The sequence below is a fragment of the Chrysochloris asiatica genome, unplaced genomic scaffold, assembly GCF_000296735.1.
Source record: "Chrysochloris asiatica unplaced genomic scaffold, ChrAsi1.0 scaffold00007, whole genome shotgun sequence".
NCBI classification, from domain to species: domain Eukaryota; kingdom Metazoa; phylum Chordata; class Mammalia; order Afrosoricida; family Chrysochloridae; genus Chrysochloris; species Chrysochloris asiatica.
This window is the reverse complement of record NW_006408525.1, coordinates 15,278,622-15,291,169: the sequence shown is the minus strand read 5'-3', so window position 1 is coordinate 15,291,169 and position 12,548 is coordinate 15,278,622.

Here is a 12,548-nt window from a genome sequence, read left to right as displayed (position 1 = left end):
TGCTCCTCATTAGGGAAGTTGTTGTCATTGTTGTTGTTGTTAAGTGCCGTCGAGTCGGTTCCGACTCATAGCGACCTTTTATAGGGTTTCCGAGGGTGTAAATCTTTACGGGAGTAGAAAGCCTCATCTTTCTCCCGTGGAGTGGCTGGTAGTTTCGAATCGCTGACCTTAAGGTTCTCAGCCCGATTCATAACCACTATGCTACCAGAGCTCAGGTCAGCAAAAGTGAGGAAGACCCTCAATGAGGTGGATTGACACACTGGCATAGCAGTGATTGTGAGGACGGCACAGACTGGGCAGGATTTCATCCTGTTGTACATACGGGCACTCTGAGTTGGAACTGACACAATGGCTTCTAGTAACAACAACCGCAGCAATTGGCTTCCTCTGGTTTATCACAAATACGCATTTGATCCATTCTGGCTAGGTAAACATTCAATTGATAATAATTTTAACATTTTTCATATACTTTCACAATCTCAGCATTCCTGATTTTTTTGTTTAAACTTGACAGGAAATGTCTACAAACAGATTTCTGGAACTCAATTGAGATGTTTTACTTTGCATTGAGAAAAACAACGGACATCATTTTGATGATTGCATTCATTATTGTAGTAAAGTATTGCTGGAAGGAAAAACATTAAGCAACTGCTTTGATCCAAACTGGTATTTGTTGCAGGAATCATGAAGCAAACTTAACAATAGTTTCTTCTGATTTATTCATTGCAGATGTGCAGAGCATTCAACTTATTCTGAGCAGGAATTTTCCTACATGTTGGGTGCAGTCATTATTTGCTGTATAATAGTGCACTCTGCAGGATTTCGTTTCTAAATGCAAGATGTGCTAATTATGCCTCTGAGAAATAAAGAGAAACATGGGGTAAGAAAAGGAAGGGAATGAAGGACAAGGAACAATGAGAAAAGAAAGAGAGACGGTAGAAAAGAAAACACAGTCAGAAAAGGATTTGGTGAATATGGTAAACCCTGAATTATTTTCTATATTCCTTAACTGAGTTCACTAGGATAGAAAAATAGCTAATTGGAAGTCAGAGGTGAGGAAGGAGGTTCATCTGACTGCAGAATAGCCTATGTTGTATTTATAGGAACCCATGTTAGAAAGCACAGAGTTGCACTCTATAACAAAATGACCAATGGCTTTTACTGTGTAGCTGAACAGATATATTGAGTTCACTGCAGGAATTCTGAATATGTTTCCTCCTGTTCATCAATTAGTGCAATGTGCCATAGGCATAGGGTAGAAGGGTGGCAGCACAAGTTCCTGCTTCTCTGCTTAGTTCTTCACTTGTTAAACAAGGAGTTCTTAGATTACTACAGTAATGTGCCTCCGCACAATCTGTTAAACAGTGCCATGCCCACTGTGCAATGTGACACAGTCTCTTGTCATATCAGGGCTGCTCTTGTGACTTACTTTGGGCAAGAGGATGCAGCAGAAGTAATAATGATGAGTCTGGAGTAAAATACATGCTTAGTAGCTTCAACCTCCACTATCTTATAGTCGAAAAACCATCATGCGATAAAAGCCAGTTATCTTTATAGGGTCATGGGACACAGATGGAGTAAGTGGAACCTCCAGCCACAGTTGAGCCATCAGATGGCAACAACCAAATGAGCGATGCCTTGTGAGGCTATCAGAAGAGCCATCTAGACTGCCAATCCACAGAATCCTGAGAAATAATGCACTGCTGTTGTTTTATAGGGAAGTATGGTGGCTCCAAATGATAAACACTGAACTACGAACTGCAAGGTTTATGGTTCGAGCATACCAGCCATTCTGAAGGAGAAAGATGAGGGTTTCTGCTCCTGCAAAGGTTTTTAAAAAGTCTTGGATACCCTATACAAGGTCACCATGGGTCAGAACCAACTCGACGGCACTTAACAACAACAAGAATTGTTTTATGTCATGAAGTTTTATAGTGTTTTGTGACACCGAAACAGATAACTGATAGAAGAGCAATGCTTACCTTGTAGAATTGTAATGAGAACTAAATAAGATAATGAATAGTGTAAACTGATTTAAGAAAATGATATACTCAGTCAGTATCAGGCTGATCATAACTTACTTATTCAAGATCACACCAATTTTTACTTGTGAGGCAATGTAATACAGAGATTAAGAGCCAGCGCAAAACTCTGAGGTCACATCATCTGCTCCAAGGCTCATTAGTGTGAAACATCTGGTAAGTTTCTTATCTTGAATATGAAGTAGAGATCATACCTGCTGGCTAGGGTTGTCATAAGGAGTAATGGAAATAATGCAGGTAGATCCATTATCACAAGGCCTGGGACATAGCAAGTACTTAACAAACTAGTATTGAAAGATTTTAGCCAAGGTTTCCATTTTGCAACATCAAAGATGAAGTTTTTACCTCCTTTAACACGTTTCCATTGAGTAGAGATCATGTGACTCCTGAGGCTAGTCTAGGGTTTAAGTACAGTCAATGGGCAAAGAACAGAATAAGAGCACATTATTGTTGTTGTTGTAAGGTGCCATCAAGATGGTATCAACTCATAATGACTCTATGTACAACAGAATTAAACACTGCCCGGTCCTGGGTAACTTCACAATTGTTGCCACGCTTGAGCCCATTGATGCTGTCACTTGACCAATCCATGTCACTGTGGATCTTCCTCTTTTCTTTCTGACCCTCCATTTTACCAAACATGATATCCTTCTCCAGCAACTGGTCCCTCCTGACAATATGTCTGAAGTATTAGAGACAAAGTTTGGCCATCTTGGCCTCCAAGGAGCACTCTGGCTGCACTTCTTCCAACACAGATCCGCTTTTTCCCCTGGCAGCCCATGGCACTTTCAATATTCTCCTTCAACACCCCAAATCAAAAGCATCAATTCTTCTAAGAGCACATAGCAGCTGGCAGTTAGGAAGCACACACTGTGAGACAGCTAACATGACTTAGGACATCAGACAGACAGGGTCAGTATCCAGGAGATGGGCAAGGCAAAAATTCAGTTGAAAGTACAGACTATGACTCTGATGTTGGAATTAAAACAGGTAAAGAACTGAGTTTAAGCTAAGAAAATGGAGATGATCACTCAGTATGTTACCAACAGTCCATCTGAAGCTAAACAAGAACTGATGGCTCTATGCCTTCTTTTCTAGTGAAATCATGGGCTTGTGTTGCTGAGACTGAGTCATTGTGGGAGTGTTGTAAGACTTTAGGCTGCCCAAGAAATCAGATGCAAAGATAAGATTAAAATTTGCAAGGATTTTATTAGGAAAATATATGTATAGCAGAAAATGGGAAGGAAACCAATGAAGGGCTGGGAGACCCATCAGAACAGGATGTAAGTCTGACCTCTTGTGAAGGAGAGCTGTTGCTGTTGTGACGTGCTGTTGAGTCCATTCTGATTCATATCGACTCTGTATAGGGTTTCCAAGAAGAGTTTGAACTGCCAACCTTGAAGTTAGCAGTCCAGTGCTTATCCTACAGTAAGAGGGAGGAAATACTAGGTAGGAGTATCCTAGACTATCGTGTGGCTTAAGAAAGACTTAGCAAGGTCCTCAGAGAGTCTGTAAGTCAAAGTTGTCCATCGGCGAAGTTCCATGTCTCCCAGAAATTGGTCTGAAGATCCCTACCAAGCTCAGTCATTGGCGGGGGTTAGTTTATGGGAAGCCCGGCCTCTCTATATAAATGCAGCAATGGATTTCAGAATTCATCAGCTGGGCTGGGTCCTTGTTCAAATATACCCTCCATAATTCTAAGCCTGGAAAGTCCATTTCTCATGACTTCCATAAACCTACTAAAGTTGGGCAAACAGGTGTCAGGTTTGCCAGAAACTCATTAATTTTCTGGCAAACTCACCAGTTTGTTTCCACTACAAATACTCATAGACAGCTGATAAACAAGGCATGAAGCTAGTCAGGGACCTGTTAGTCTCTCCAAAGGAAAGAAGGTGTCAAGGCCTGGAAACAGTCTGTCTCTGTTCTTAGATAATGGTTTTGCTTCAAGTGACATCTCTTTTTGCATAATTGATAGACAAAGATCTGTCCAGGGTTGGTTGAGCAGAGTGTTAAAAAGGTACTGGTAAAATTCAAACAGATCCTTTGACATCTCTGCCAACAAGAATAACTATTGTTCCACAGAGAGAGGTGAAAAGAGTCTGTATGGACGTCTGAAATCAAAGAATCTCTATCATCATCTGTATTTCAAAGAATGCTATTTCATTATGATATGTATGGGGATTTATATCTTGGAAAGCAATCAGAGTCACAGAGTCCCCCAAATGAAATGATGTAGTATTTGAATACTGACAACACAAATCCATTTGCAATTTAATTCATCAAGCAAACAAACTACTTCATATCTCTCTATATATATTTTTTTTAAAAGAATTTTCCCCTTTCAGTCCAAGTGAAAAGTTTTACAATAGCTACATCAAAGATGGTACAAATGTGCATGCTGATTTCTTAAGTATTCTAGCCACATATTTCTACTAAATTGGATAGTTTTACAAGTATTTATCAAGAATTTAGGGAGCATGACAGCTCTGTATGATAAGCATTGAACTGTAAACCACAAAATCAGTGGTTTGAGCCCACCAGCATCTTCCTGAGAGAAAGATGAGGCTTTCTAGTCACACAAAGATTTATAGCCTCAGAAACCTTATACAGGGTCACTGTGGATCACTTAACAACAACAATCAAGAATTTACTATGTATTCAGTCCTTCCTTTAGGTATAAAAGAGAATACAGATGGCCAAACCAGAGTCTGTCTCCTCAGGAGATTTCCATTCATATTGAAACTCTCTGAGAGCAGGGAAAATGTCTTACCTCTCTAGAATCAGTGCATACTGTTATGTAGGTTGCACACTATTCAAAGGTATCCAGCCAAGAGAGTAAGTAGAGATCTGAACTCATAAATCCTCTGCTCCTCAGTTTATACAATAGTAAACTCACACAAAGCTGTGTTTTCTGAAAGAAGAGGATATACTTCTTCTAATTAGCACAAGGGTACCACATGACACTTCGGAAAAAGCTCTCAATCCTCAGTCCATAGCATCTACTAGATATTTACTGTAGGCTAAGTGACACAGCTATGAATTTGAAAATATACTATCTGTTCCATTGTATCAATTCATGACACAGAAATACTTGCTCTTAGAAATCAGAATATAGAGACTCATAAGTTATAAGCAGCCTTCTAAGCCTGTTTTTATAAAAGAATCAATTCACAAATATACATGGATGACTCACAGTAGAGATAACTGAAAAGGTCTGAGGAAATGATAATATAAGTTTTGAATGGAGATTGGATTATTTCTGAGACTCAGCAAAATTACTTTCATAGTGCATTTTGTTCATATTCATTTCCAAGCAAGTTTACATTACTCTGATGTTCATTGATTGGAAGCCAGAAAAAGCAAGTCCTAGATTAGGAAGATGAAGTCTGCCTAGGAACAAACACTTATAAAAACAAAAAACAATATTCCAAAGGGACAAATCACTGGTTAGTAACCATATGTAATAAAATTGGAAAGAAAAATGCATCCTCAGAACTTGAGGAGGCTGACTGGCAAACTGGAACTCCTGGTCCTAGAGAAGCAAATAGATCAGGAGAATGAATGAGTGGGTCTCACAGGAGAGTTGTAAGAAAAGCGTGAGGTGGGTAATCAACAATTGCAAGAGGGTGAGTCAAAAATTATCCACATTCTGATTATATTTAAATGCCAGTCCACGTCCATGGCTGATGACTACATTGAGCATGCACATGAGATGATTCTGTTGAATAAACAAATGACAGTGGATTCTGTCATTTTCAAATCAATCATGGTGGTGTCTATGAAATAATTCATGACAAACTTGGGTTTTGAAAAGTTTGTGTGAGATGGGTCCTGAAACAACTCACAGAAGAAAGTAAACAGAAGTATTTGGATATCTACAAACAACATCTGGACTGATACTTGAAGTTAGGTAAAAGTTTCTTTTAAAAAAATTGTTACTGGTAATGAAACATAGATTCATCACAACAAGCCTGAGAGGAAACAACAGAGTAGGCAATGTAAACATCCTCAATGGCTGACCAAGAAAACGTTCAAAAGACAACCATCGGCTGGAAAATTGGTGCTTCCAGTTTTCTGGAATCCTCAAGGGCCAATATTGAACCACCATCAAGGAAAAGATCCAACAATCAACGGAGCTCATTACAGTAAGAGGCTCACGGAAAAGCTGAAGCCGAAACTTCAAATTAAATGCAGAGGATTGCTATCCAAGGGCATTGTGATGTTCCATGACAATGCACATCCACACACCTCTGCCCATACTTTTGAAACTCTGCAAAAACTTCCTTTTGAAGTGTTAAAGCATCCTCCCTATTAGTTCTGATCTTGCTCCACCAGATTTTTACCTGTTTGGTCCCCTGAAAGCAGCCCTTCGAGGACCAAAATCCACCTCTGATAAAGAAGTGAAGACAGTAATGCATTCATGGTTTGCAGCTCAGCCTAAAACATTTTTAAATAAGGGAATGCAAAAGCATGTTGAAAGATGGACAAAGAATATTGGAAAGAAAAGGAAAAAGAAATGATGTTGAAAATTATGTATTTGTCTTTTCTAAAAGTTGATTAAAACAAAATATACAGTCATAGTGTGGATAATTTTTTACTCAAACTTGTCGATACAGTAAAGATAACATCCCCATTTAAGGAAAACCTAATCAAGTATCTCTGAAATGTAACCACATAATATTCAAGTGCATTCATTATCACACACAACTATTGTAAATATGGTCTAGAAGAAAGTTAAGTAGGATAGATTATGAAAGACCTTGAAAGACACTTTAAAATATTTGGCTGTTAGCATGTGTTGGAAGTCAACAGAGGGTTTTAAGAAGAGGAGTGATCTAAAAACTGGTCTTAAAATTTGTAAACGTTGCTATGTCATTATTTGGCTCTAATGGGGCAAGTAAAGGCATTATTTGAAGGTAATTTCAATGACCCAGATGAGAAACAATGGTAACTTAGACCAGGGTGGTGGTGACAATAGAAATATTCAGAAGGATAACACCAATACAGTGGTGGTGGTGGTGGTGAGGTGCCATGGAGTCAGTTCTGACTCATAGCGGCCCTGCATAGGGTTTCCAAGGCTGTGAGTCTTCATGGGAGCAAATCGCCTCATCTTTCTCCTGCAGAACAGTTGGTGGTTTTGAACTGCTGACCTTGAGGCTAGCAGCCCAACTTGTAACCACTATGCTACCAGAGTTCCTTAACATCTCTATTATAGTAGACAAAATTTCAGTGGTACGCACATGGAATTAATAAAACCATATTTCCAATAAATTTATATGTAATTGTAATTCTGAAGCTATCCACGACTATTCTTTCTCTATGATCATTTTTTTAAACTGTAAAAAATACAGATAACATAATATTTACCAGTTTAATATTTTTCAAATGTACAATTCAGTGACACCAATTCTATCAATCATATTATCTATCATCTTCTTTCACAAACCTCTTTAACACTGGGGAGGATTATTATCTTTGCTTAGAATTTAACTTACTGGGAGCTCTTAAGAGTGAAGTGATAGTTTCAAAGTGTTTCTCCATAACAGAGATAAGGCTCCGTAAACATTTTCTCTTTTCTGGCTTTTGAAAGGGTTAGAACCACTTGTCTGCCACTTTGCTATACTGTGGTTACTTGCATATTATGGTGATGCTAGAAACTATGCCACTGGTATTTTAAACTCCAGCAGGGCATACCCATGGTGGACAGGTTTCAGCTGAGCTTTGAGACTAAGACAGACTTAGAAGAAGGAAACGTGGACTATTTTTGAATGTTTGGCCTCTGAAAACCTTATGGATAACAGTCTAACACTGTCATATAGCAAGAGAATAGTAACTGTTGAAACATGATGACTAGCACCAGAATATTGTCAGATAAAGTGCGAGAAGATGAGCCCCTTAGGTTGGAAGGCACTCAAAATACGACTAGGGAAGAGCTGCCTGCTCAAAGTAAACTGTGCTGATGCGAATGGAATAAAGGCTTAGGGACCTGCATTTGCTGATGGGAAACAATTCAAAATGAGGAGAAACAGCTGTAAACATTCATTAATAATCAGAACATGGAATGTACAAACTATGAACCTAGGAAAATCAGAAGTTTTCAAAAAAAAAAAGAAATGGAATGCACAAAGATAGACATCCTAAACTTTCATAAGCTGAAATGGACTGGTATTGGCCATTTGAATCTGACAATCATATGGTTTACTCTTTCAGGAATGACAAATTGAAGAGCAATGGCATCACATTCATCATCAAAATGAGCATTTCAAGATTTATCTTGAAGTATAATTCTGTCTTAATTAATGTCCATAAGCCTACAAGGTAGACCAGTAAATGTCACTAATATTCAAATGTACACACCAACCACTAAAGCCAGTGATGATGAAATTAAGGACATCTACTCCACGGCACATAACAACAACAACAATCTAGCTTTAACTTCAAGGTCAGTGGTTCAAGCTCACCAGCTACTCCTTGAAAACACTATACAGGGTAGCTACGGGTCAGAATTGACTCAATGGCACTTAACAACAGCAACAACCTAGCTCTGGTAGCATTGTTGTTGTTGTTGTTAAGTGCCATCGAGTCATTTCCGACCCATAGCGACCCTGTACAGGGTTTCCGAGGGTGTAAATCTCTACAGGAGTAGAAAGCCTCATCTTTTCCCGCGGAGCGACTGATAGTTTCGAACCACTGACCTTAAGGTTCGCAGCCTGATTCGTAACCACTACGCTAGTGGTTACAAATCAGGCTGTGAACCTTAAGGTCAGCAGTTCAAAACTACCAGCTGTTCCACGGGAGAAAGATGAGGCTTTCTGCTCCCGTAGAGATTTAGAGCCTCAGAAACTCTATACAGGGTCACTGTGAGTCGGAAACGACTCCATGGCACATAACAACAACAAAAACCTACTTCTTCGGAGTCCTAGTGTAGGGCTGTAGGATAAAGCACTGGATAACAAGGTCAGTCTGAACTACACAGTTCAAACTCACCAGCTCCTCCTTGAAAACCCTATGTAGGGATGCTCCGAGTTGTAAGTGACTAAATGGCACCTCCACCTTACCAAACATGATACCCTTCTCCAGCGACTGCTCCCTCCTGATAATATGTCCAAAGTATGAGAGACGAAGTTTGGCCATCTTGGCCTTCAAGGAGCACTCTGGCTACACTTCTTCCAAAACAGATCCATTGGTTCTTTGACAGCCCAATATTCAATATTCTCCTCCAACACCATAACTCAGAAGCATCAATTCTTCTACAGTCTTTCTTATTAACTGTCCAGCTTTCGCATGCATATGAAATTATTGAAAATACCATGGCTTGGGTCAAGTGCACCTTAGTCCTCAAGCTGCTATCTTTGCTCTTCAATACTTTAAAATGGTCTTGTGCAGCAGATTTGCTTAATGCAATACGTCATTTGATCTCTTGACTGCTGCTTCAGTGAGTGTTGATAGTTGATCCAAGAAGAATGAAGTCCTTGTCAACGTCAATCTTTTCTCCATTGATAAGAATGTTGTTTATTGGTCCAGTGGTGAGGATTTTTGTTTTCTTTACATTGAGATGTAATCCATATAAGGGCTGTGCTCTTTGATCTTCATTAGTAAATGTTTTAAGTCCTCGTCACTTTCAGCAAGCAAGGTTGTATCATCTGCATATCTCAGGTTGTTAAATGAGTCTTACTCCAACCCTGATGCCACGTTTTTCTTCATACAACCCAGCTTCTCGGATTATTTGCTCAGCATACAGATTGAAAGTGTCGCACACCTTTCTTACTTTTAAAACATTCAGTGTTCCCATGTTCTGTTTGAACAACTGCCTCTTGGTCCAGGTACAGATTCCTCATGAGCAATTAAGTGTTCTGGAATACTCATACTTCTCGATGTTATCCATAGCTTGTCATGAACGACACAAGCAAAAGGCTTTGCATAGTCAGTAAAGCACACATAAACATCTTTCTGATATTCTCTGCTTTCAGCCAAGACCCATTGGACATCAGCACATCCTCTTCTGAATCCAGCTTGAACCTCTGGAAGTCCTCTGTCAATGTATGATTTTAACCATTTCTATATTACCTTTAGCAAAACTTTACTCGCATGGGATAGCAAAGAGATTGTCCAATGATTTCCACATTCTGTTGGGTCACCTCTCTTTGGAATGGTCACAAATATGAATCTCTTATAATCAGTTGGCCAGATAGTTGTCTTCCAAATTTCTTGGCAGAGATGAGTGAATGTCTCCTATGCTGCCTCACTTTCTTGAAAGATTTCAATTTTTATTCCATCAATTCCTGGTGCCTTGTTCTTTGCCAATTCCTTCAATGCACTTTGGACTTCCTCCTTCAGGATCATTGGCTCTTGATCATATGCTACCTCTTGAAATGGCTGAACATGAACCATTTCCCTTTGGTACAGTGACTCTGTGTATTCCTTTCATCTTCTCTTGATGCTTTCTGCATCATTCAATAATTTGCCCAGAGAATCCTTCAGTAACGAAAATGGAGACTTGAATTTTTTCTTCAGTTACCCCAGCTTGAGAAATGCTGAGTGTGTTCTTCCTTTTTGGTTTTCTGACTCCAGATCTTTGCACATTTTGTTGTAATATTTGGCTTTATCTTCTTGAGCTGATCTTTGAAATTTTCTGTTCAGCTCTTGGACCTCCTCTTTTCTTCCATTTGCTTTAGCATCTCTATGCTGGAGAACAAGTTTCAGTGTCTCTTCTGGCATCCATTTTGACCTTTTCTTTCTTTTTTGTCTTGTTAATGACTTTTTGCTTTCTTCATGTATTGTGTTCTTGATGTCATCCCACAACTCTTCTGGTCTTTAGTCTTTAGTGTTTAATGTATCAAATCTGTTCTTCAAATGATCTCTAAATTCAGGTGGGATATATTCAAGGTCATATTTTGGCTCTCATGGACTTGTTTCCTTTTCTTCAGCTTCAGTTTGAATTTGCATATGAGTAATTCATGGTCTGTTCCACAGTCTGCCCTTGGCCTTGTTTTCACTGATGATATGGAGCTTTTTCATCCTCTCCTTCTGCAGATATAGTCAATTTGATTTCTATGTATTCCATATGGTGAGGTCCATGTATATGTTATGTATGTTATGCTGTCAAAAGAAGATATTTGAAATGAACAAATCACTGGTTTTGCAGAATTCTATCATGCATTCTCCAGCATCATTTCTATTACCAAGGTCATATTTTCCAGCTACTGATCCTTCCTCTTAGCTCCCAACCTTTGCATTCCAATCGCCAGTAATGATCAATACATCTTGATTGCATGTTTGATCATTTTCAGATTGAAGAAGTTGGTAGAATTCTTCTATTTCATCCTCACTGGCTTTAGTGGTTGGTGCGTAAATTTGAATAATAGTGGTATTAACTGGGCTTCCCTGTAGGTACATGGATATTATCCTATCACAGACAGCACTGTACCTCATGACTGATCTGGATATGTTCTTTTTGATGATGAATGCAACACCATTCGTCTTCAATTTATCATTCCCAGCATAGTAAACCATGTCGTTGTCAGATACAAAATGGCCAATACCAGTCCATTTCAGCTCACTAATGCCTAAGATATTGATGTTTATGTGTTCCATTTCATTTCTGATAACTTCCAATTTTCCCAGATTCATACTTCATACATTCCATGTTCTGATTTTCAATGGTTGTTTACAGTTGTTTCTCTTAATTTTGAATTGTGCCCCATCAACAAATGAAGGTCCTGTGGGCTTTTCTCCCATGAGCTTTACTCCATTTGCATTATCATGGTCAACTTTGAGGAGGCAGCTTTTCCCTAGTTGCATTTTGAGTGCCTTCCAACCTGAGGGGCTCATTTTCTGGCACTATATCTGACAGTGTCTCTCTGCTATTCATAAGGTTTTCAGTGACTAAATATTCAGAAGTAGTTCATCACTCTTCCTTCCTAGTCTGTCTTTGTCTGGAAACTCATCTGAAACCTGTCCACCATGGGTGACCGTGATGGTTATTTAAAATACCAGTGGCATAGACCTCAGAATCACAGCGACTCACACCTCAGAGAAAAAGAGGAAGACCACCAGCGAGATGGATTGGCCAAGTGGCAGCATCAATGGGCTCAAGCGTAGCAACAGTAGTGAGGTTGGCCCAGGATGGGGCAGTGTTTCGTTCTGCTGTGCGTAAGGTGGCTATGGGTCGATACCAACTCAATGGCACCTAACAACAACAAGATGGCACTTAACAACAGCAACGTATTTTCAGTCTTAAATTGATCAAACTTGTAATCAATATGTATTGATAATTACTGGTAATTTGAATGCAAAGGTTGGAAACAAAGAAGAAGGATCAGTATTTAGAAAATATGGTCTTGGTGATAGAAAGTATACTGGAGATAACATGATACAAGTTTGCAAGACCAATGACTTCTTCATTGTAAATACTTTTTTTAAACAACATCAAAGATGACTATACACATGGACCTCACCAGATGGAATACACAGAAATAAAATTGACTGCATATGTTGAAAGAAGCA